Here is a 25,388-nt window from a genome sequence, read left to right as displayed (position 1 = left end):
ATATGTGTTCAAATAGTTTAAATATAACTTTTTAATCTTCTGTTGAAATTAGGAAGCTATGGCATTCTAATAGAAACTCAAAGCAAATACGTGTGCTTTTAGTACAATTTATGGACACAAAAGTGAAATATTATTATTTCACCAATTATATTGAGCAACTGGTAACTTGACTTGAGTAGTGACATATTCAGATACTGCAGCTATTTATTAGCTTTTTTGTATTATAATAAACTGGCTTTTCCTCAAAAGGTTTTTTATAGTGTTCTATTGATTGAGCAATTCATTTAGAAGTAAACACAGACTTTAGGTTTTACTAGTGGAAACAAATAGCATAGTTGTCATATCGGATTCATTTTGAATGACTGACTCCTATTGAAGGTCTTCTTGTGAGCAATAACGCATCCTGCTGGTGTATAAAAATAGAAGATGCAGTTCTTTGGGGCATATTTTTCAGAGCTCAAAAGTACTCAATTTCTATATCACTCTGTATATCTACCACGTATACAAATTTATTCCTAACTTTAAAGCCTGTCATTTTAAGATTCATATGAAATGTTGTTGCCTTAAGGGAAAGTGAGAGCAGAAACGAGTAGAGGTCAGAGATGAATCTGAGATATATTTTTAGAATTATTTGTCAACACTAGCCTCCATCCCTTCTTACTGTAAAAGATTACTTATTCCCTAGAATAAAAGATATTTCTGAAAGAAGATTCTTTCACATCTTGTAAATGAAACATACCCATATGAGTTGCATATAGCTCATCTGAAATGCCTGCGACCAGCAGCGTTTTGCAGTTTGAATTTTTTCAAGTTTTGAAATACTTATATACACAGGAGACGTCTTGGGGGTGGAGCTAAACAAGAAATTCATTTATGTTTGCTATTTATCTTTGACATATAGACTGAAGGTAATTTTGTACAGTACTGTTAATAATTTTGTATATGCAACAAAGTTTGTATTTATTGAACCCATCAGAAAGCAAAGGGGTCACCATCTCAGCCATCCCTTGTAAACAATCTGTGGTTCTTTGGCATTCACATCCTTCCTGATTCTGTACATATATACTATCGATCAGCAGTCATTTTCTTACATTTGTTCACACATAAATATTTAACAGCCGAAAATATGACACACCATGTATGCAGTGCCACCGATAGTGTGCCCAGGGCAGGTTATCACTACAAGAACATTAGCAGCAACTAACAGTGTCGCCTGATGTCTCCCCTGCACTGCTGTGTTTTAAAAGCTGTCCTAGAGTGTGATTTTTTTTTTTTTTTTTTTTTTTTTAGGTGGGAAGACACAAGTGAAGTAGCTGTGGAAGCAGAATTCTCTAGGGGTGAGGAGGCCCTCTACTGAATGACATTTTAAGAATGTTCCCTCCAGAGTCATTTGCCTCATTAATCTTGGTTTTTGTCCTGAAAGTGTCTTTGATTTTATAAACTGACATGATTCCCATTCTGTCATGAATGCAGTGCTGCTGTAGTCCTTCAATAAGCACTTCACCACGTCCTCCATAGCCTCTTTTCCTGAAGTGTTGCCAACATCACTTTCATTGTCACTATCATCACAGTCATCTTGATCCACAACCAAAAATGCTTTTACCATCTGCCAATGAATGAACAACTTGAGTATTATGTTGATGTTTAAAACATCTTAATATCTACTTCTAGTCTATTGATAGACTCTGAAGGTAATAATAATTTTTATATTATATAATATAGGTACACATTTTATATCTATATTTTGCATATTTAAGAAGGTCAGGCATCATTTTCTTTTCTCACTTGGCATATGGAATCCTTCAAGGTCACCAGTTTGTTCATCACCATCACAACATAGTTATAGGTCAAAGTTGTGCCAGGTATGCACATCTGTGACCTCAGCCACTGGTCTAAACATTGGCCATAGAACATGCGACATCTTTCACACTAACCTCCTTTTGAACATCTTCCACACCTGTGCCTCTGTTCATTGCTGCCAGCGTGATAGTCTGAGGATACGTTGGTCACATGGCTGAATTAATGAAGTCACATTTCAGAGAAAGTACATGCATAAACAACATTTTTTTTTTTTAAATGAGAATTTCAGCTGGAGGATGAGCAGAACAGTGGTCAAGGAATACAAAATCTCTAAGTCTTCATATTGTTCGACTTCCCTGCAGTAAGCACAAACCAATGAGAGAAGATGTGGAAACAATCAGAAGAGATGTCTGGAATTCATGCTTGTTCATTAGCATAGTACTGGACTGGTTAAGTTCATTATTTAAAAACAGCTGTGATGCAAGCTCTTGCCTATCTCAGCAAGTTTATATGTATGCCTGCCTCTGTATCACCACATGCCAACACAGTCATTCTCTCTGGCATCTTTAATTCCTGTAGGGGCTTTCTTATCAGCTGTAGTTAATGTCTTTTGGGGACATTATTGCCCAAACAGTGATGTTTCATCAGCATTACAGGCTTGTTTTGGCATTAGATTTTCTTCAGCGATGACCTTGGAAAACTTGTCAATCAATTTCCCCACTGCTTTGTGACCAGCATATGCTTTATCACCATACCTTCTCATAAATTTCTGCAACCTACCTCTTTGATATTGTTTCCTTTAAGTTTCAGTTCATCACAACAGATCTTTGCTTATTTCATGATTAGCAAACCATAAAGGAGCATGTGGTTACTGTGATGTTCAAGGTTTTACTCTTTTAACACATGCCAGAGATCTTCAATTTTAGCGCTATGCAGAGTTTTTCTAGTTTTTGTTAACTTCTGTCCATCACTTTAAGCACACAATTTCAACAGTTTGTCCATCTCTTTTTTCAGGTCCTGTCATTTCTTCCTTTGAACTATTACTTGAGTTGATGCATAATCCTATGTCTGCTCCCAGATTCATTCTCTCAATCTTTTATCCAGTCTCTTATGGAGACTTATCTTTTGTACCATCTATGCAAACTGCTCTGTAAATCTTTGAAATCACTACTCTTTGTTTCACTATCTACTCTTCATTTCTATAACTTTGTCATTAAACAATGTCATTTAAACTGAATCATATAAGCATTGTTTTAGGATTTTTTCACTCAACATACATTTCTGAAGATTTATGCAAACTGTTGCATGTATTAATAATATATTCCTTGTTATTCCTATTATTCCACAGTTCAACCATTTACCCATTGAAGGTCATCTGGGTTATTTCCAGTTTGAGGCTATTACAAATAATGCTATTGTAAACATTTGTGTACAAGTTTTCATTTTGGGGGATAAATGCCCAGAAATGCAGTCACCATTTCACAGAACAGTTGCATTTTTTAAAAGAAACTCTGAAGGTACTATTTTTCAGAATAACTGTACAATTATACATTCCCAATGGAAATACATGAGTTTCTCCATATTTCACCAACATTTAGTGTTGCCCCTTTAAAAAAAACTTTATTAATTCTGATAAGTATGTTTTAAAATTTCATTGTAGTTTTAATCTGCACCATCTTAATGGCTAGTGATATTTTGTTGTATGCTTGTCTTCTATAAAGCTACTTTAGTGAAAAAATCCATTGATGCCTTTTGATAATTTTATAATTAAATTATTTGGAGTTTTTCATTTTGAGTTTGAAGAACTCTTTACATATGCTAGATATTAATCCTTTTTACTGTTTTGTGGTTTTCAAATATTTTCTCAGTTTGCATCTTTTCATCCTGTTAACAGGGTCTGATACAAATAAAAAATTTTTAATATTGGCTCAACTTATTATTAACTAATTATTTTTTCTTTTATGGCTCATGCTTTTGATTTCAAGTTTAAAAATTCTTTACCTACTCCTAGATCCCAGAGATCTGTTTTCTCCTAAAAGTTTTATAGATGTTTTATGAGTTAATTTTTATAAAATAAAGGGTAAATTTTAGGTCAACATTCACTTTTCATCTGTCCAGTTACTTATTTGGCATATATTTAATTACTCCAGCACCATTTCTCCTTCATTCATAGAATTACTTTTCTATCTTTGTCAAAGAAAGCTGGGTATATTTGAATATTTCTTTTAACCTTTATAGCTTTTTTTTAATATAATGCACTATTTGAATAAGAATGGTGAGAGCAGATAATTTTGCTTGTCCCGTCTCAGAGCAAACATTTAGTCTCTCATCCTTAAATACAATTTTAGCTATATATATAAACTACAGTGGATATATATATATATATATAATATAAATATTCATACATATATTATTTATTTATTTATTTAGGAACTGTGTATTAAACCCTGGGTCTCTCACATTCCAGGCAAAAGCTAAGCTACTGAGCCACATCCTTAGTTCCAAGCTTAGGTTTATTGTAGATTCTTTTTATCAAGTTAAGAAATTCTCTTCAATTTCTGTTTCTTCAAGTTTCTTTTTTAAATATAAATCAGTGTTGAACTTTTTCAAATTCTTTTTCTTCAGGAACTATATGAGCATATAATTTTCTTCTTTAGCCTGTTAATGATAGATTTTGTCATATTTACCATACTTTACTATATTGAATTGTTATTCAATATTAAATTAGACTTAAACCCCACTTGGTCATGATGTACAATATATTTTATATATTTTTGAATTCTATTTCCTAATAATTTGTTAGAGTTTTGCATCATATTCAATAGAGATAATAGTTTGAGGCAAAATATATGGAATTGGTTTTAAATTTTCTATAAAGTTTGGTAGAATTCTCTAGAAAAACTACTTTATTGGAGAACAATTTTGGGGGGAGGCATTTAAATTATCTATTCCATTTACATAATGGTTAAAGATCTGCTCAGATGATGCATCTCATATTGGATCAATTGTGGTAATTATGTGATTTTGAGGAATTGGTAAATTCGAATTTAGATATGCAGAGTTATTTGTAAAATGAACTTACTAATCTTTTGATGTCTCAGGGCCTGTTTTACTCCCGATGTCAGTCATTTTAATCATCACTGTTTTGCTATTCATAAGTTGTTATAAGCTGTCCATGGGCTGTGTGTGGACTATGTTGCTTATCGTAGCCTAGTGAGGGGATAAGTCTGGCATTGGGAACTTTCTGTGGCACCCCCACAGGGATTGACTGCCTGATACAGGTGAGCTTTCCCTGCAAGCTCTGCCAAAGATCCCACACAAGCACCTGAGATGGATGTGACCTGAGAAGATGCCAATCAACCTGCTGACTACTAGACATCAGGAAGCAAGATTCTGCCCTTGAAACCTTATTCCTGCCTTTGATGTACCCCCTTAATTAAACCATTGGAACCATCTTTCCTTTGTCTAGTTCCAGCACCCATGTGGACTAGATCTATCAGGGGTTTTGCTTTTGTAAATATATTTATGACTATTTGTGTTTTATTATTCACTAATTATTTGAGACTTTAAGTTTTCGGGTGGTTTTCATCCTCGTGGGCAGGAAGAGGAAGCCTCCAATGAGACACCTCCATTAATAAGTCTTACCAGAAGTTTGTGTGTTATGCTGATCTTTCAGAGAAACAGCTCTTTATTTCATTGATTTTTCTCCATTGTTTCTATTTTCAACTCCACTGCTTTCTATTCTTTTTTTATTATTTCTTTTTTTCATGACTGCTTTATCTGCTCTTCTTTTAATGTAAACTTTGTGCCCCGTGTTGCAGACATGCTATTAGAAGTTCAAGGCTGGGATGCAGCAATCTGCGTTTTAACCATGCCAGGTGCGATGCACACTAAAATTGGAGAACCACTTTCCTAGAGAAAGGTGACATTGCCATCTATCTTGGTTACCACAGTAGCTTCCAAACTCTGGTTTCCTTCCATTCTTTTCTCTGTACTGAGATTAATATTTACATATTAATAAAATAAAAGTTACATTTCTCTATTTTTTATAAAATAATCAATGACTTGCTAATACACTGGGGTTAGAGACCACAGTATTTAATGAGGGCTGTAAGGTTCTCTGAGGTCTGGGAATCAATCTGCTTTGCAGGTCTTATCTAACACAGTTTCTCACTCTTAGCCCTGGTCTTCTCTCAGGCTTTTCTACTGTCTTATCTAGGCCCTCCCTTGGACTGATTCCTTTTAATACACCCTTCAGAAGATGTTCTTCCCTGAGGGAAAAAAAAAATCTTTGTAGCTTTCCAGGATAAAGTCTCCTATTCTGCTATTCAATTGATCAAGTACTTTTTCTAGCATTGATCCCAGTTGTAATTTTATATTTAGTATGTGATTATTTCATTAATTGCATGTCTCAACACCTCAAATTAGTCTTTAGGTTCTTAGAAAGAAAAGACCCTGTTTGCTTTTTGGTTGCCATTATTTTCTTCAATATTGGCATAGTGTTTACTGTGTGGTTGACACTTGAGAAATATTGAACAAGTTTATCAATGAGTGACTGCCAAAGAAAATGTATCCTAACATATGTTGAGTTCCCTGAAACTATAATTACTCTCCCCATCCATTTGAAAAACAGATACTGTACTGATGCTGTCCCTGGAGCAAACATCTGTGAAAAGTAGGGCAATTCCTGTTCTACTTGCTGCTAGAATTGATAAGACTATCGTCCTACTATACTGGAGAATTGCCATCAAATATTAAAGCTCAATGTGAATTTTGCCTATCAAGAATTGAACAAATCAGTGGTTGATTTTTATAGCAGCATTGTTTCTATTGTCCATAGAGCTAAATGGAAACTTTATAATCATTTACAACAACTTTTTGTAGAAAAACAAAATCTGGTCTCCAAACAACTTCCTTACAAACAAATCTGATTAACATACCCCTACTTGCTTCGGGGGATTTACTACATAAGCAGAAATTGGTTTGTTTATGTTTTCCCTTCAACTTCTCTACAGTACAAATGTTTTTCACTGCCCCATAGCCCTTTTGCATTCTACCTCTAAAATTTAGAGCAGATATCAAACTTAAAATTAGAACTTCAGAAACATACATATTAAAAACAATTACAATTGATGACTTTAAAAACATCGATTCCCCTTAATACTTCTACTAGACATAAGAGATCCTTAATTAGTGATGAGAAGGGAAACTGTATGGCAAACCTAAAGTAAAAAAATAAAGGTTTCTAAATTCTAAAACAAACAGTTTCTATACTTCCCCAAAGGCTTCCAAGACCTCTCTATCAGTACTTTCTTTCTGGGACAAAACATCATACCCTGGCCAACTGACTGTTTTTCCCATTGGGTTATAGGATTCAAGTGATAAATTTACTTTTAAGAGTTAAAGATGCAGTAACTCCCCTAAAGGCCAAATCTGATATAACAGAGACACCAAGAATCTGCTTAAAGTCTCAAATCAGGGGATGTTTTAAAAATGTCATTAATAAGGGTTGGAATTGTGGCTCAGTGGTAGAGCACTTGCCTAGCCTGGGAGAGGCCCTGGGTTCCATCTTTAGCACCATGTAAAAAAAGTAATTAAAATGAAGTATTGTGTCCAAATACAAGTAAATAATAAATATTTTTTAAAATGTCATTAATACAGTGGATGTTACTCTGCTTTGATCTTTTCAATTCTGTCTCACAAAGATAGATGTCATCTGTACCATCATAATTAAATGTGGAGTATTTTTATGAGTATATAACATGTTACAATTTATGTTTCATAGCTTACAAAATATATATATATATATATATATATATATATATATGAATAAGTGCAGTGTGTGTGTATGTGTATATAAACATCTTTAGTTTTTATTTTTAGCACATAATAGTTACACATAATATTTGGTTCATTTTGACATGTATTAAATGCATATTGCATGTTTTTCTCCATTTGCATAAATCTTCCTAACAGTATGTATCTCTTTATATGTACATGTGTGTGTTTATATTTATATATATGCCTGTTTGTATGCATACACATGCACACATGTATACCCACATGCCTTTCTATCAACAGAAATAAAATTTTATTTTATGTTAAGCTCATAACATATGGATTAGATACATTTCATCCTTTCTTTTCCCAATGAAAAACAGGCAGTTGTCAAAGCCCTTGTAAGGCTAGAAATCCACCCATGTCTGTGCTTGAACTGTGCATATGGTGTATCATTATGTCTTTAGGAAGAAATTACTGTCACACTGCCACAGCTTTCACCAGACCCTCCCAAGTCTTGTGTGATAATATGTGTACAGTTTTCCCTCAGATTGAATCACATGTAACCAGTGGCAAAGTGGAGTATATCAGAACAAAGTAATGGTCAGCATAAGGCTCAAAAAGTCTTGAAAGATGAAAAAAATTACCTATATGAAGAGATCTGATTTGAATTCTTTATTATATTTTAATTGTATTCTTTACAGAAGGAATTATAAGCATTCCCAAATAATAAACTTAATAAAATTCTTGACTCGTTTATTATAGCTGGAAAGCCAGTCAATTTGCAAATTAAAATATTAGATTTAAAGAATGAGTTGTACTTGGGAATAAGATTAAGGTATTTTAAAGTGAGCTCTGATATTCTTATAAGAGGAAGATAAATTAAGGATAAAGCTAAGAAACTGAGGGTAAATCATTTCATACCCGAACAGTGGTGTCTAACTGTTTTTGGCCATCTGGCCAAGGATAATCATCTCTAATAAAATTTCTTGATAATTGTTTCAGGTAAGAGGAAGTCCTAGGCTTCAAGGGAGTCTGGGTTCCTTGGAAACATCAGGGCACAGCACATGAGTCAATTCCTCCAGGTGAGACATGATAATTCTATCACCTTCTTTTGTTTGCATGTTGCAATAACAAGGGGAAGCCTGCTGGGATCTCTGGGGGAAGATTTTTCTGGGGGGAAAAAACGACTTAATGAAAAGACATTTCTCAGCAATGTTGTTTTATATGTCGGTTATGCTAAGAACAAAGACCAATATTGGAAGATAGCAGAATCAAATCATGGAAAACACCTGTGTTCTTAATAATGAGACTGATTTTCTTAGTAGATCAAGTCTGGAAATACCCCACTTTCTCGATTTCTGATCTTGTGAGATAATATATTACCTATTGTTGACACTGTATCGGGTTGGATTTTCTTTTATTTGTAGCCTAAACCATTTAACCCATGTAAGTAGTTTATGCAAAGCTGGCTGTGTAAAAAATGTAACTCAGGGATCATACTGGTGATGGTGAATATTTTTCTAACTAACCTTCAAATTTTCTTTTTCCACTTGAAGCAAATTTAATCATAAAAATGCAACATATATCTTTTATTTTATCAATCATCTTTGAGCATATGGAAAATATTAGATTTAAAGAATGAATGAGTTGTACTTGGGAATAAGATTAAGATAAGTAAGACTTATCTGCATTTTTAGTAATTCTTTCAAAGCACAAGAATCAATCTTACATTTTTTAATCTACTCAATAAATGTTACCCAAATGTCTCAGTTATCAAAAACTATATGGTAGGCAAGAAGAAGTTGGCTTTTTAGTTGTGAATTATTACATGGTTCCTTGAGAAGTCAAATGAAACAACACCCAAAGCACACACAGAATTAGGACATCAGTGTAAGGTAGAATTGAGGGCAGCTCAGAAATGTTTAATGGGTTATGACAACAGGAAGTTCTGATATCAGATATGTGGACTACCGAAGAAGCCAGACCTTAGAACAACCAGGAAGTTTCCCAGAGCACACCCAAGTATATCTCAGGGAGTATGTCTAAGTCTGGAAACAACCTTAAGAGAACTGTGTTTAAGAATTCATTTGGTATTTACAATCTCAGTACTGATCAGATTAGATAAGCCTTACAAAATAACTGCTCCTTTTCTTTATTAAACTAATGTTTCCAAAATGGGATAAACTCACAAGAGTTGTATTCTAAAAGATTGTAAATAGGGATCTGTAGATTGCTTAACAATTTTTTCTTTGGTGCAAAGAACTTGTGTGATATTGATTATCTTATCTCCAGAAAAAGTAATGACTCTGATTAAAAAGTCTTACAATCAGGAGAGCCAGTGAGTTGGTGGTCAAGATGTTCAAAATCCCTCAGGAGTTACTCAGAAAAGTAGATTTTCTTTTTTTATGATATAATTCACCTAAAGTGTGGGGATTTTAATTCATATGTAAAAACCATTCTACACAAGTTAAAAAAAAATGCCCACAATTTAGTAGTTTAAATCTATTAGTTCATGCAATTATGAACATACTAATACAATATAAGGAAAATACATTTGATATAATATACATATCTTATCTATGACAAACTTCTTCCTTTTACATGTAAAAAAAGATTAATGAATGGATTTTATATAGTATTAATGCAACTTGATTAGGTAGACAACTCCAATTGATACATATTAAATAATCTGTTTGCCCTAAATATATCTGATGAGTTGTACAGCAGTCTGATTGTTTTTCAGTACTCGCAAATGGCCCATACATAGCTGGTGATAAAGTATCAACATTTAATTGTGGTTCTAAGTGGTTGGCAGTGTCAATGGCCATACCACCATGACATACCCAATCTCAGCTATCTGGCAGGCAGAGTCCTGCTGGAACCCCAACTTTGCCTCCCTGTACATTTTCTTATCTTCCATCTGAGGTAATTGGCCCATATCATTCAATCAAATAGGCCAACATTCTTTTCTACCTAATGATCAAAACAGAAAAAAAAAATATGTTCTTTGGCTAGAGAATCTATTTTTTTTTCCCTGGGGAGAAAATGTCAGAATTTATAGAAAATTTTTAAAAAATTATTTATCATGATGGAAACTTTTAGATCATCTTCATTATGCATACATTATGCATATTTAAGCTCTGTGTGTGTGTGTGTGTGTGTGTGTGTGTGTGTAAAAGTAGATTTATTCAAGTAAGAAGAAAAGAGAGAGCACCTGTAGGGCAAGAAGAGACCCCAAAGGGGTTCCTGCTGCAGCATACTAGTCTAGGCATTTATATCGTTACTAGGTAGGGGCATTTGTCAATATCTATGCTAACCTGGTATTAGAAAAATGCCCCTTTTCAGCTTGAAGTAGACAGAATAGTCATTGCCTCTTTCTCCTAAAGGGCAGTTAGGGGCACTTCTTCAGAGCTGGGAAATGAATAAGATAGATAGTAAAACAGGCAGACAGTTAAGGAAATGCTCTCCCACGCCACAAAAGAGGCTACTCCATGAAATTAACCTGTGGAAACATCCAAATGTTCCAAATGTCAACTCCTTTGTTCTGACGTGGGCTGAGGGAAGGCTACAGACTCAAGGGCTAATCAATAGACTCAACACTTTTCTGATCCCTGTTTAAAATTTTCATTCTTAAAGAGAAAAATCTGGAAATAGATCATGAATCTCAGTAGAAGTCACATGAAGGAATTCTTGAAACTGTGACACATATTTTGTCAACTGGCAGCATACTCCCCTGGAAACATCCCTGGGCTAAGACTCAGATGATTTGTGTTCTAATTTACCAGCTAGACGTTGGGTGAGTGACTTCACCACCTTACTCTTATTTTCTCATCGGTAAATAGACGTGACCATACATTCTTTAATAAACTCTTGAGGTACATTTTTAAGATTTAAATGTCAAAAGTGGTGAAAGCTTTGTAAAAAGTCTATGATATTTAGATACATTCTGTTTTAATCTGATATTTTGAACTTTGTTGATAATTTTGATACAATTGGGCAGTAACTCTTTTAATGATGTATCAGTTAGTATAAATTCAGATGAATATGATATCAATTTAAAATGGCTGTTTAAGCAATGTCTTTATCTCTCAGGAAAAAAAAAAAAAAAAAAACAAATCTCAGAGTTAGCCATGGGGCCGGAAGGTCGTCGGCCTTGGGAAGGACCAGACTTCCATTCCTCATTTCTCTCATCTTTGTGTAGCTTCTCTTGCTGACATGCCCATGTGAGTTCTAGCTGTTGAATCTGTCTTCCCTGAAGGGCAAGAAAGGAAGGTGCAAAGGGTAAAAGGGATTCTCTTCCAACTGAGGCAGCCACTGCCAAGGACATTCCTGGAAGAAACACACAGTGACTACTGCTTGGCTACTCCAAGGGAGTCAGGAAAATGTAAACTTTAAACTGAGTCATCAATAGTTTCTTGTGATATTCTCCTTTTTTGTAACATAAACAAAACAAATTTTTTGAAGAACCAATCTGTATTTTTTCCTTTAGATTCACTCTGTCCTACCCCTGACCTCCACTATCTCTACCTGATCTAAGCTAAGAAATGAATCAATGCTCAGAAATGAAATCAGGGATGGGCTTATATTCAAAGATGCTTCAAGCAAAAATACTTGGAAATAAAGAGCATGATTTTTGCCTTTGAAGTGGTTGCTTTGATAACTTGAAAATACTACATGCTCATTTATTCATTGATTTTTAGTAAATTTGTATTGAGTACCTACTGTGTGGTGAATATTACAGAAAATGTTCAGTGGGTTAGTGTACTGGGGAATATTAAAATAGGGTGATTAAGAGCATGAGTGGGCAGGTAAAAGGACAGTATTTAGGTGGAAGGATAGGAGGTATAATGTGGGATAAAATAAAAACCTATTTTATAGGAAATTAAGGAATAGAATTTCTACTGTTAGCTAATGCTGATTAGCAATCCATATAACTGATTGGACAATTACACATAAAGTCTCATCTCTCCTTATTTCTGTTCCATATAACACATCTTATTGGATCACAAGTGGGTCCACATAAACACTTCCTGCTTTGTTTGTTTCTTTTTAAAAATTTTTATTTATATATGACAGCAGAATGCATTACAATTCCTATTATATACAGCACAATTTTTCATATCTCTGGTTGTATACAAAGTATATTCACACCAATTTGTGAAGATTTGTTTGTTTCTAATAGACGGAATTGATGATCACTTCAAGTGAAAACTGGACATGACCAAATCACATTCAAACAGATTTGCTAATATCAGTAGTATTCCCAACAGATCTATGCACTAAAGGAGAGAATGTCAAATATAATGTGCCTCTGCTTCACTGATGATTAAATAATGCCACTTTGATTATAAAGTCATAGTCATCTAAATAATTTATGAATGTAGTTATAATTTTTTTTTACCAGTCACCATTTGTATTTTCTAAAGCATTTTTTTTTTTACTATGAAGATTTGGATTCCATTTAAGTCCTATTAATCATTTGTTTAACAGTCCTTGGGCATTTGCAATATGCTACATAATATAGTAGCACAAGTTGAGGTACAAATATAACTGAAGTATCAGGAAAAGTCCGATTTCTCATACCTACTTGCCCACCTCATCATGTCATATTTACGGTACTATAGCCATATACCACCTAATCCCATGGAACCACTAGTAATGTTTCCATTTCAGTCTAGTCTACCTTAATCTATTAATGGCTCCTTTTACAATGAGGAGAATCTGGGGATGTTCACTTTAGATAATGATCTGTTTGTAGAATTAATTTGAACCATCTTGGCCTATGGACTATGTCAAGAAGAAGGAAGTGTATTCCTTGCCTTTAGGCTCTTGATTCATCTCATGAGTCGCCTGCAGGCCTACCCTGTGTTTAAGAGGAGGCTCCTTGGACTGAAGTACATGTGGTTTGGCAGGGCCTGGTGTGAACATGTAAGTGCCAGTAACCACCACTGTGTTCCAGTGCTGTGTACTCATTGTGATCATAGCCTGATCATTATCATGTCTGGTAAGGCCTGCTTCAAAGGAACCTTTCTTGTGATTTGAGGGAAAGACGCCAAAAGAAGACACATCTAGAAAATGTAGTCGGTTTTGCTGCTTGCAGTTCAGCCTTGGATTATTCCCATAATGGAGGAGAAGGCAGGGGAAGATGGTCTCAGACACTGTGACATCGTGTAGGTTGAAGGATGTTGGGATGTTTCTGCTTCATAATAGGATGTAATAAGTGGGTATGCATTTATGGCATTACTGCAGTATAAGAAACAGCATGGTGGATCAGAAAGACGTCAAGGACAACATCCTGACCTTTGATGAGCTGCAGTTTCATTGCAGAGACAAGATAAATATATATGAAAAAGGATACAAAAATGACAGCCTAGGTGGCTGAGCCTTCAGTTATTTTAAAAGAAGACGGAATGTTGAGTGGAATGCCCGAGTTTTCAAAGCACTCTCTCTTGGGGTGAAGTAGTCAGCTGCAATTTGCAAACCCATGTGGTGGGCTGTAGGCCTGCTGTTTCTGAAATGTCCTTGGGGGGCGCTCTTGGCCGCAGGAGCGGCTTTCCATTCAGCTTTTCTGACCAACACTGAGTATCAATAATGAGACTATAACATATTCTAAGAAAATACTACACTGTGAAAATGCTACTCCATAGTTAAGGTACCCACGGCCCCTCCAAGATATAAAATAAAAGCCATAGCATCCGAAGTGATTTTGGAAGCAAATATCTAAATGTGAAATATCAGCAATTATCTTTCTAAACATCATTCCTGACGTTTTCTTCATTTTAAGGTAAAAGCTATAACTATCTTTTCTTGTCTGAGTTCTATCTTGAGCTTCTCTCTTTAGTCTGCACTGACTAATTGATTCTGTGGCCAAACCTTGTAACTAAGATTAAAGCATCCATGTGTCAGAAGGTAAGTAGGGCTTTCAATTCTTCAGTGGTTTGTTGAATAGATACAAGTGTTGAATAACAAAGTTTTACCATATCTTTCTCTGTGAGTGCCTTAAATTGAAGAATAATTAGTAAGTAAAGAATAAAAAATAATATAAAATTTACTAAAACAGTCAGTAAGCCTGATAGAACCAATAAAGCTCATACCTTTTTTTCTTAAGGCCATTGAACTTGTATAAATTTAATCTTGTATTTTGTCATAAACAAACTTAGAAGCACAAAATTCCAAATGCTAATGATTAATATTATATTATGTGATAACATACTAAAACTGTTTCAGTAAAACCAGGAACTAGATAAGGATTTTCACTATTTTTATTATTCAAGTATCATAAAAGAATGTAGATAACAGTGGAAGAAAACGAAAAACTTGGTCTATATATTGGTAATGAAGATATGAAAGTTGTTTTTTTTTAAAATATAATGCTCTAATTGAATAACTAGATAATTCAAGAGACTCTAGATTTCATTCTTTTCAAAAATCAAAATCAGTGATGTGGGCTCTTGATTCATTTTTCTGATGATGTCTTTCTTTCTGCTCATACATAACTCCCAACAGTGCTTGAAGACTCCAAACTGCAGCTCCTGCTTATCATTATAGTAAGGAAACAGGAGAAAATCACACTGGACCAAAAGGAATCTTTCCTTTTTTCTTTTTCTTTTTCTTTTTTTTTTAACTAAGATATTCTATTATTGCTAAAAGGCAGCACTGCTAAGCACATCCATCTAGGGACACCCGTTTAGTGCTTGTCACACTGGTGGCTCTGTTGCCTTTGTGCCACCAAACTCCTCAGTAGACAGTTCAGTAGCCGCTGAAGTCAGAGATCCAGAATGCAAAGTGAACCTGGTCCACAAAAGAGGCTGTCCTGGTGACCGCCTCTGCCTTCCCTGACTTAGCAGGTCTCTAGGACAAGGCAAATGGGCAGAGGGACGCTCCCTAATGCCCACCCGTGTCACCAGTCCCTGTCACCAAGATTCCTTTTCAGATCAAATTCCCACCTGACTAAAAATGAATTTTAAAGTTCTCTTGAGGGGAGACTGAATTAATGAATTAATTCACTATATACCTAGTCAGTGATTCATAGATAACTGTTGGGCTTAACCTTGGCCTTTTAAAACTTTGATTCCCCAGCATGTTTCTAGGAGCAGCGGTTTAGCACTCAGCCATTTATGAGAACTTTAACACACGGTCATTTTTCATTTGAAATGGCTTCTTTTATTTATACACAAACAGAGTATTTATTGGTTTAAAGAACATAAGATTAAAACAATATTTTAAGAGTAAGTCCAGATAATAAGAGAACAAAATCTTGAGCACATTTTAAAGCCAATTTAAGGAATTTGAACTTTAAGAGAATGGGAAAGCTGTCAAGTATTTTAATCAGAAGGGAAAACACGCAGATTTCCATTTATAAAGTTGGTTTAGCTACATTTGGGTGGGTGGAGGAAAGCAGTGGGGAGGTAATTGGTTTTAGGGAGGAGATCAATAGATGAACCACTATAGATCTAGGATTGGATGGATTTTAGAGATATTTACAACTGGAGTCACTTGGTAACTAGTTAGATGAAAGGGTGCACCAACTTTACCTTCTCTGTTAAGTTTTGCTTGTTTTTTTTAAATTTTTATTATTGGTTGTTCAAAACATTACATAGTTCTTGACATATCATATTTCACACATTTGATTCAAGTGGGTTATGAACTCCCATTTTTACCCCATAGACAGATTACAGAATCACATCAGTTACACATCCACTGTTTTACATATTGCCAATACTAGTGTATGGCTAGAATACGGCTTCTGAAAAGAATGTTAAAAACATGATCAATTCAATACTCACACTGAGTAAATTGCTTCATTTCTGATTCCTGACAAGGATATACTTCTCCTAGCTGACTTTTCAGTTAACTTCTCAAGTTCTTCAAATTGAGGGAATTACATTAAGCTAGACTTTTTTTTTGGGGGGGGTGGTGTTGGGAATTGAACCCAATGCCTAGGCAAGCACTCTACCACTGAGCTATAGCAGACCCCAGCCTCAACTCAAAAATCAGGGTTTTTTGTTTGTTTGTTTGTTTGTTTGTTTTTTAAATAGTACTAGGGATTGAACCCAGGGATGAGTTACCATAATCTATATTCCCAGCACTTTTTGACAGGATCTTGATAAGTTGCTGAGGCAAACTTGAGTTCCTCCTACCTCTACCTCCTGAGTTGCTGGAACCACAGGCATGTGCCTCTGTACAAGGCACCAAAATAAGTTTTTTGAGAGTAAACAGATGGATAGTAAAACTGGTACAGAGGTCATGGGTAGAAGATGGGGCAAACTGAGAAACATACCATGCAACCTAGATCATGTGGACCACAAGGTCACAGTGAAGTGTTATGGAAAATAATATTCCTATAAAGCAGCCTCAAGGGAAAAAGCAAACTTTCATCCTTTCCAGGGTTCATCCCCAGCATCTCCACCAAAAGCAAACATTCATCCCTTCCCAACCACAGTGGATCCTGAGGGAGGAGGTAGATACTGAAACACTGGGTGCTGGGCTTTTACCCTTTCCCATTGCTGATGAGTCCTGGAAGGAGAAAAGCAAATAGTGAAGCTCTAGGTGATGAATGGGTCCCAAAGGAAGGAAGATAAGCAGTCAACACCAAGTTCTGAGCTTTTCCCAGTGACAAAGAATTTCAAACTTTTTACAACTGCCTTTCTGAGTTGAAATTTTAACCTGCACAACTAGGTTCCTGACTGTCTGAACAGCACATCTACACTCCAATGATTAATGCATCCTCGTTGTAAACTATAAAACTCAGATTCATTCTGTAACCTGAAGGCCATTTCCATACCCAGCAAATGAGCCCTCTTGTGCCTAATTAATTCAGAATAAAGGAGAGCTTGCTGATCTGTTTGAGGTCTGCTTTGTCCTGGTTATTTGTATTTTAGTTATGGTGCCAAAACCATTTTGGTTATTTTTGCTTATACACATAATGCACCTTACTTATCTTTCCTTCCCTCCCTCCCTTCTTTCCTTCCTTCCTTCCTTCCTTCCTTCCTTCCTTCCTTCCTTCCTTCCTTCCTTTCTTCCTTTCTTCCTTCTTCTCTTTCTCTCCCTCATTTTTTTTCCTTTTGACAGACCTGGTTATCTTTTCAAAGCGTTCAGATAGTGTTATCTTTGTCATTGTTTTAACGATGCAATTTCTATATAGATTCACTTGGAGTGACTATAACTAGATCTTTCTAGATGGTTAGATAATCCCCTTTTATAACTGGCAGAAGATCAACAACTTTTGTAAAGGAAAGTAGTAAATCAGTAAGGTATTTAAAAATATTTAGACTTTGAGAAGTTTCTGGTTATTTCTGAAAAGTTTAATAATCCCATCTTAGGATAAACAACGTCTCTGGTACATCCATGAAGAAAAATTGAAATAAAACTCAAATTTTAAAGGAAGCACAAGTGATACATTTAACATCACTCAAGTGTTATAACAGCTAATTTCTTTGAAAAACCATATCAAAATGCTCTTTGGGATTTGTTCTTAAGTACTATCTTTATTTTTGTTTGTACCTTACATTAAAATAAATATACTGAAGGAAAGTGAAAAATTCAAATGTTTATCTAATATTTATTTAGAGATAGTTTAAAAACTCATTTGGTTTTTTGTATTTGTATAATCGTTCAACAAATCTTTGCCGAGTTCCAATGTGCCATGCACTTAGTCATTCAGGGCACAGCAATGCCTGCCCTCACAGAGCTTCTACTCTGGTTCAAGGAATAACAAAGAGTACATTATCCTGTGTCAGGTTGAAATACTTGCCTTGGAGGGGAAAAAAAGGAAGGTGGGTAGAGGGAGCAGCAAGTGCCAGGGGAGGCAGGGATTTGGGGTGTTATTTATGACTTTAAAGTGGGTGTTGGAGGAAAGCTTCACCGCCAAAGGGCCATCTGAGCAAAAACCAAAGGAAGCAACCAAATAGGTAGAAAAATATTATTTACTTTCACTTCCTGTTAAGAGAAGTTAAAATCCTTTGTAAGTACTTATTTTAAAATGGCAATGTGAGAATAATTGGTTCTATCAGATAATAAATGAGAAAGATGTGTACAGACTGCTATGGACCTATGATCACTCTTAGGGTCTTTCTCGAAGATCCTAACAACTTCAGTTTTGCTCAGGGAAATTCTAGAATTCAGTGTAACCTTGTTCTTTTATTTTGAAAATTAGAGTTGTGGTCATTCTAGGTACCTAGGATAACAATGCCATGTATAGCATAAAAAGGTCTAAAATGGAGTTGAGACTTGGGTTCTAGGCTGAGTGACCACTAACCATCCTTATAACTGTGGGCAGCACATTTAGTTTCTCTGGGCCTCAGTTTCTTCTCCTGTATATCATGGTCTTTCAAGATTTTTTTTTTTTTGTAAGTTGTAAATGTTTAACATTTCCATCATTCTGTGACTTTTCCACCCACTTCTGTGTTTTTACTAAAATAGAGGGCAGCAGGGTAGTAACTATTTTATGGGAAGTTCTGTGGATGACTCCACAAACAAGGAATTTGGAACATTTCTTTATACCTGTGCCTACAACAACCCTCTTCCTGAATTTCTGCCCGAAGTCACTCATTGCAGAAGCTGTTGGCATCCTTGCCAAATCCTCCTTACCCTCATCACTCAATACACATGCCACTGGACTTTATTGCCCTATTGTTTTCCAGAGGCTTACAGTTCTCCCTACTGCTGGGAGCAGTGCTTCAGAGTGCCCCACACCTGGGGTTTTCCTGTTTCATCTCACCCTGCCCTCAGGTAATTCTCCTCTTAGAGTAGCTCAGTGAAAATTTGTGGTGATTTGTCTTATTGAAGAATTAAATGAAGACTCATTCTATTCTGATATTGAAATGGAGTTTTTAAAATTCTTTTTTAGTTTGGTGGGAAAAGAGATTTACTATTCATTAGAGCCCCAAAGTTCAATTTAATATTCCATTTACCTTTCCTGTTTCTCGATTACTGAGTAATCAGTCCATTCTGGATTTCTTTCTCATCTTTGCTTTCTTTCTTTTCTTTTCTCATTTTTTTTAAGAAAAAAATTTACTTTATTTTAAGCTACAATTCCTCCCCCATCTTCAGTTTGTGGATTCAGGGCACTGAGAATGGGAGCTAAAGGGGCAGCTCTGCAGGATTTTTCTTTCTTTTTTGAGAGGAAGAGGAAACCCTGTGTTTTGGCAGAAGGAACAAAGGTGTAATTGGATATGAACAAACTGGATTTGAAACCCCATCACATTTTATTTGACTGGGTATTTGGAAAAGGACCATTACTGCTACAACTGAGTAATGATTTTATATAAATATACATATTCCTCACTACTACTTCATGAGATTTCATTGCCTTCAAAACACCAATTATAAAATTGTATTACATTAGGAATTTTTGTTAAATAAATAGATTGTTGCTGCTTTTGCACAAAAAAGTAACTATGTGAGATGAAAGATATAAATATATATGTGTGTGTGTGTGTGTGTGTGTGTATGTGTGTGTGTGTATCTCCCACTACTTCATGTTGTAAAACTCAAACACAAAATTTATTTTAAAAATATTGATTATAATATCCATATAACACAATTTTAGGAAAGCTAATACAAGAGGATACACACACAAACGCACACATATATATCTTACTCACTAAAATGCCCAACATTCAAAACATACTAAATTTCTCTCTTTCAATACTTTTACGCATTATCATTAAATTGAAGAGTTATTTTGTAATGATTACATATCAATAAATTTTGTCTCATTAATCTTCTAATAAAATTCATGAGAAGAGAGCCAGTTTGGGATATTTTAGGTTTTTCCCTATTGCTTTAAGGGAGCCAGACTTACCAGAAAGTGACAATCACATACAAGGATATGTTTAAAATTAAGTATCAATATATGAAAACTCGACAGAAGTATGTCCTGGCTAACCCAATGCCAAGTTCTGCTATTAAGGGCAAATATAACTGGCAGATGTCCAAGAAAACTATTTGTGTTCCTTAGGTCATCCATTTTAATCTTTTTCAATAACAGCTTTTTAAAATATTTTGAAGGAAAACTTCTAAGGCTTTACTTGTATATCTGAGAATCACAATGAAAATAGTGATTAAGTGGTTTGATGTTTTGAAATTTTTAATAATATTTGTATTTCTGGAAAGAAGAGAAGTCAAATTGACAGACATCTAAATAAATATAGTGAGCTAAATTTAAATGTATTGAGCAATTTTAAAGAAAAAATGTTTAGCTTAGGCCTCAAATTTTAACTTTGGGTAAGAATCAGTTCAGCAATTTATTAAAATTATGGTCATTCTGGGACAGAGATCAGGAAACTATATTTTGAGGAGCATTCCAGGTGATTCTAATTTTATTACTCCATTGATCTCCGTAAGAGAAATCCTGTCGTAGACTGGACAGTGGTCAATACTTAGGGAGAGTATGTGGTTTTTATAGCCAAACAGAGCTCCATTCAAATTCTAGATGCACTGTTTGCTATAGGAATTTTAAAACATCCTTGAACCTCAGCTTCCACCAATAAAGTTGGATACTTCTTACCACACAGGTAAAATAAATGAGCATTTTATATACCAGAAAGTATTCACTGAATGGCAATTATATATTTATGCATATATTATGATACATATAAATATATAAATATTTATTTACCTCTTGTGCCCTTTTAAATGTAGCAGCTAACTTTTAATTCTAATAAGGAATTGTATTGTGAATGTGCTGTGAGTAATGTTCAACTACAGGGTCAGCTCAATTCCTGTGTGGTTACTCCCAGGTAGAACCTTGAAACTCTCCATCTAGTGAGAATATGGTATCTGAAGGTGTCATTTACTTCTGAAACAGATCAAAGGCTTTCTTTAGTGTTATGGTAGACAAAAGTAGTTAAAGCAAAAATATAATTTAATACACTCCATTGCCCTGAATTATAATACAAGAACAAAAGCCTCAATTCTTCCTGGCTCTGTAGCTCCACTGTAGTTTTTTTGTTAATTTCCAGTAAGAGCCAACTGAAGTGATGACTCAGGTACTTAATACCTGTACATTAATCTGCGTTGAGGCCTCCTGGAATTCCTGCTGCAAATATGGGTACAAGTACCAGCTTATTGGTTGTGCTGAGGAGCTGCTGAGAGGTGGATGTGCACTTCGTTGCACTCTGAAGAGTACCAGAGAGAATCCTGAGGAGAACCCACACATCAGGTTAGACTCCCTGAGAGGTTGCTGGCTTGGGGTTACATTGAAAATGCCCTGTGAGCAGATTTCCTGGTGCCCTGGAGACTGATACTCCTGGAATTCCCCTAGGGCACTTGATCTTTGCAACTCCATAGCCTTATGTTAACACACTGGCCTTGACTCTTTGCACATTTGTCTCCCACTGTAGATAGAGATTGCAGTTTTCTCAATTCCCACCTATGTATAGGATACTCTCAAGCCTTAAATAAGTGAATAAATAAATATCTATTCATAGCAATATATTCAACGCCTAGACAGAATAGTTCTGTGTTAGTTTTCTGTGCATACTTTTATAAATGTTGTGGCTAAATATAAAAGATTAAATTGGTTCCATTTGTAACTGTAAAGTTAATGAAATATTTTACACAGTGGTGTTTTAGCATCACAGAAAAGAAAATTATGATGTGATGTGTTTATAAAGTAAACATATGTAAAAATATATTTTGTTTTTCTACTTTGCACTGAAGAACAGGTTTCAAATCACAAAAGGCCATAAAAATATTTTATGATAGTTTCAGATTTATTCATATTAGGTTTAAGGATAATTTGGCTCATAATTATGGAAAAATTTGTCAGTGCTTTCTATTAATGTTATACTCCAAATATGTAGACAAGAGCTACTATAATGATAATAGCATTTTAACAAAATAAATAAAATTTGGAGACATTTTTATAAATGTTATCTTGAAGTTTATCTACTTTGTAAAGATTTTACAAAATCCTGAAAACCTTCATGTGGATTTAACCTAGAGCCAAGTAATGACATGAAAGGAAAAAAATCTTCATTTTTTTCCGGAGACCATTCTTGCTAGTTTTGAATGAACTGTGCTTAATTACATTGTGCCTGAAATAAAATCAGGTTGGACTTTCCCTAGAGTGCCCCAACCTTAACTTACCATCCTTGATATGATATTATCTCTCCATCACAAGTATAGCAGTCAGCTTTTCATCACTGTGACTCCAATACCTGACAGGAACAACATAGAGGAGGAAGGATTTATTTTGACTCATGGTTTCAGAGGTTTCGGTCCATGACTGGCTAGTTCTATCACTTTGGGCCTGAGGTAAGGTAGAACATCATGGTGGGAAGGATATGGCAGAGGAAGGATATGGAAAGGAAAGGTTGGGAAGAAGGGGGTTAGAGATAAGATATGGCCCAGGATATGGCTCCAGTGAATTCATCTAGGACCCGCCTCCCAGTAAGCAGTCCATTCAGCCATCAGTGGTTTAATTCACTGACAAGCTCAGAGTCAAAGTCCCACCTCTGAACACATGAGATCTGGGGGGATATTCTAAATCCAGACCATAATAACAAGGTACAGTCAGTTTAAAAATGGCAAGTTAATCTTAGGTATAATGAACAAGAACTTTGATGCCTCCCTTTAGTTAGGAGAATATTGGTCCAAATCCTCTCCATACCATTTTCATTTAAATAGGGTTCAAGAAGAACTAGCTGTACTTTTAAATCTTTCACATACAGCTCCTTATAATAAATGTGTCAATACAATGAAAGGAAGAAATAATTTGTTTACCTAAATTCTACATTTGTAAGGAGCTATATTAATAGACAATGAAAAATCACCCAGGGAAAGATCTAGGCAGGAACATGAGACTCTGAGAAGAGCTCTGTTGGTCAATGATGTTGTCTCTTCAGGGGAATCTGGTTATGGTAAAACACAGTGCTGAGTATGCTCCAGGGCATGAATGTGCACTTAACAATTTCCACTTAGAAAATGGTAAGCTAGAAATTAACCTTAAGACCTTCAGATAAGAAACAACACTCTTGGGCTGGGGATGTGGCTCAAGTGGTAGCGCGCTCGCCTGGCATGCGTGCGGCCCGGGTTCGATCCTCAGCACCACATACCAACAAAGATGTTGTGTCCCCCGAGAACTAAAAAATAAATATTAAAAAAAAAATTCTCTGTCTCTCTCCCCCCTCTCTCACTCTCTCTTTAAAAAAAAAAAAAAAGAAAGAAACAACACTCTTGAACTTTATCAGTGCATACAGTCCATTATCACTCAGTTATATTGAATTCAGATGTGGATTGACTTTTTTTTTTTTTTAACTGTGGTATACTTGACCAAAAAGAATGCTAACTGCAGGAATTGTTTCTATTCCTCATTGAAAGTTGTGATATTTCCAAAGGATTTTTCCAAAAGAAATTTTCAGTGGTGAATCATTGTGAATATAAGTATACAGAATCACTTGAATATGGATCTTTGGGAAATACTTTTAAGTTAACTTATTATTGGAGTATAAAATAGATACTGGAATATAAACAAATCATGTGTTATAACTTATTATTATTATTTTTTTTAACAAAGTGAGGACATCTGTTTGGAGCCAGCAACCAAATCAAGGAAACAGACCATCTGCACCCAGAAAATTCCTTCCCTCACTTTGAATCATTAACCCCCCAAAATAGTCACTATTTTGAATTTTTTAAATTTATGTGGATCACACAGGCTGTACTATTTAGCATTCATTTCTTCTATTTCAAGTCTGTGTGTGAAATTCATCCATGTTGTTGCTACAGTTACATTCACTTTTATTCTCATTGGTGGTCATCTATTGAATCAATTTATCATAATTTGCATATCTACTCTTCTATTTAGACACTTTGATAGTTCTAGTTTGGAGCTATTGTAAATAGTGTGGCCACAAACATTGTAATCATCTTTTGGTGAACATATGTGACTTTCTGTTGGACACATGTCTAAGAGTGGAATTGCAGAATTATTGAATATGTCTCTATAGCTTTCATTATTTATGCCAAGCGATAGGAGTTCCATTTGATTCATATTCTCTTCAATATTTGGCACTGCTTGTTTTTTTTTAAAAAAATTTATTATATTGGTGAATATGCAGTATGTCCTTATTTTAGTTATAATTTTCATTTTGCTATTGTTTTATAGGAGGTTTTGTTGTTGTTGTTGTTGTACCAAGAATTGAACTCAAAGGCACTCAACCCTTGAGTCACATCCCCAGCCCTATTTTGTATTTTATTTAGAGACAGGGTCTCACTGAGTTGCTTAGTGCCTCATTTTTGCTTAGGCTGGCTTTGAACTCACGACATTCCAGCCTCAGCCTCCCAAGCCACTGGGATTACAAGCGTGCACCACCATGCTCAGCTCCCTTTTATTTCTTAATGGTGTCTTTTGAAGAACAGACTGCTTTTTTACTATAGTTTAAGTTATCATTTTTATTTTCTTTCTCCTTTTGAGAATCTTATTTAATACTTTTCTACCTTAAAGTTACGAAGATACTTTCCTATATTTCCTTTTGAAAGTTTTAGTGTTTTATGCTTCACATTTAAATGTTCGAGCCCTCTGCATTGATTGTTGTGTTTAGTGTGAGGCAAAATTTATCTATTTTTATATGAATAGTCAAATGACTTAGCCCCCATATTGAAAAGTTCATCTTTTCTGAAAAAGATTATCATTTTGTTCCCTCTGTACTATAGTATCACTGTAATAAATCAGTTTATCATTTGAGTCTGATACATACATTGTGGATTTTCAGTTCTTCATGGTCCATTTGCCTACCTTTGTTCTAAAACTGTGTTGTCATAAGTATTAAAGTTTTATATTAAGTGTAGAAACCTGGTAG

General features: G+C 35.0%; 1 long non-coding RNA gene across 1 annotated transcript in view; it reads left to right on the top strand.

Annotated features, from left to right (window-relative positions):
- Positions 1-1,289: 1,289 nt before the first annotated feature.
- LOC120891923 (uncharacterized) overlaps positions 1,290-25,388 on the top strand; it is a 40,289-nt gene continuing 16,190 nt past the window's right edge. Inside the window, exons 1-2 of the long non-coding RNA XR_005736513.2 lie at positions 1,290-1,337; positions 8,584-8,663. This is a non-coding gene — a long non-coding RNA (uncharacterized LOC120891923). The remainder of the gene's footprint in view (positions 1,338-8,583; positions 8,664-25,388) is intronic.

This window comes from Ictidomys tridecemlineatus, chromosome 2 (assembly GCF_052094955.1).
Source record: "Ictidomys tridecemlineatus isolate mIctTri1 chromosome 2, mIctTri1.hap1, whole genome shotgun sequence".
Lineage (NCBI taxonomy): Eukaryota > Metazoa > Chordata > Mammalia > Rodentia > Sciuridae > Ictidomys > Ictidomys tridecemlineatus.
This window is presented reverse-complemented; position numbering and strand designations above follow the sequence as displayed.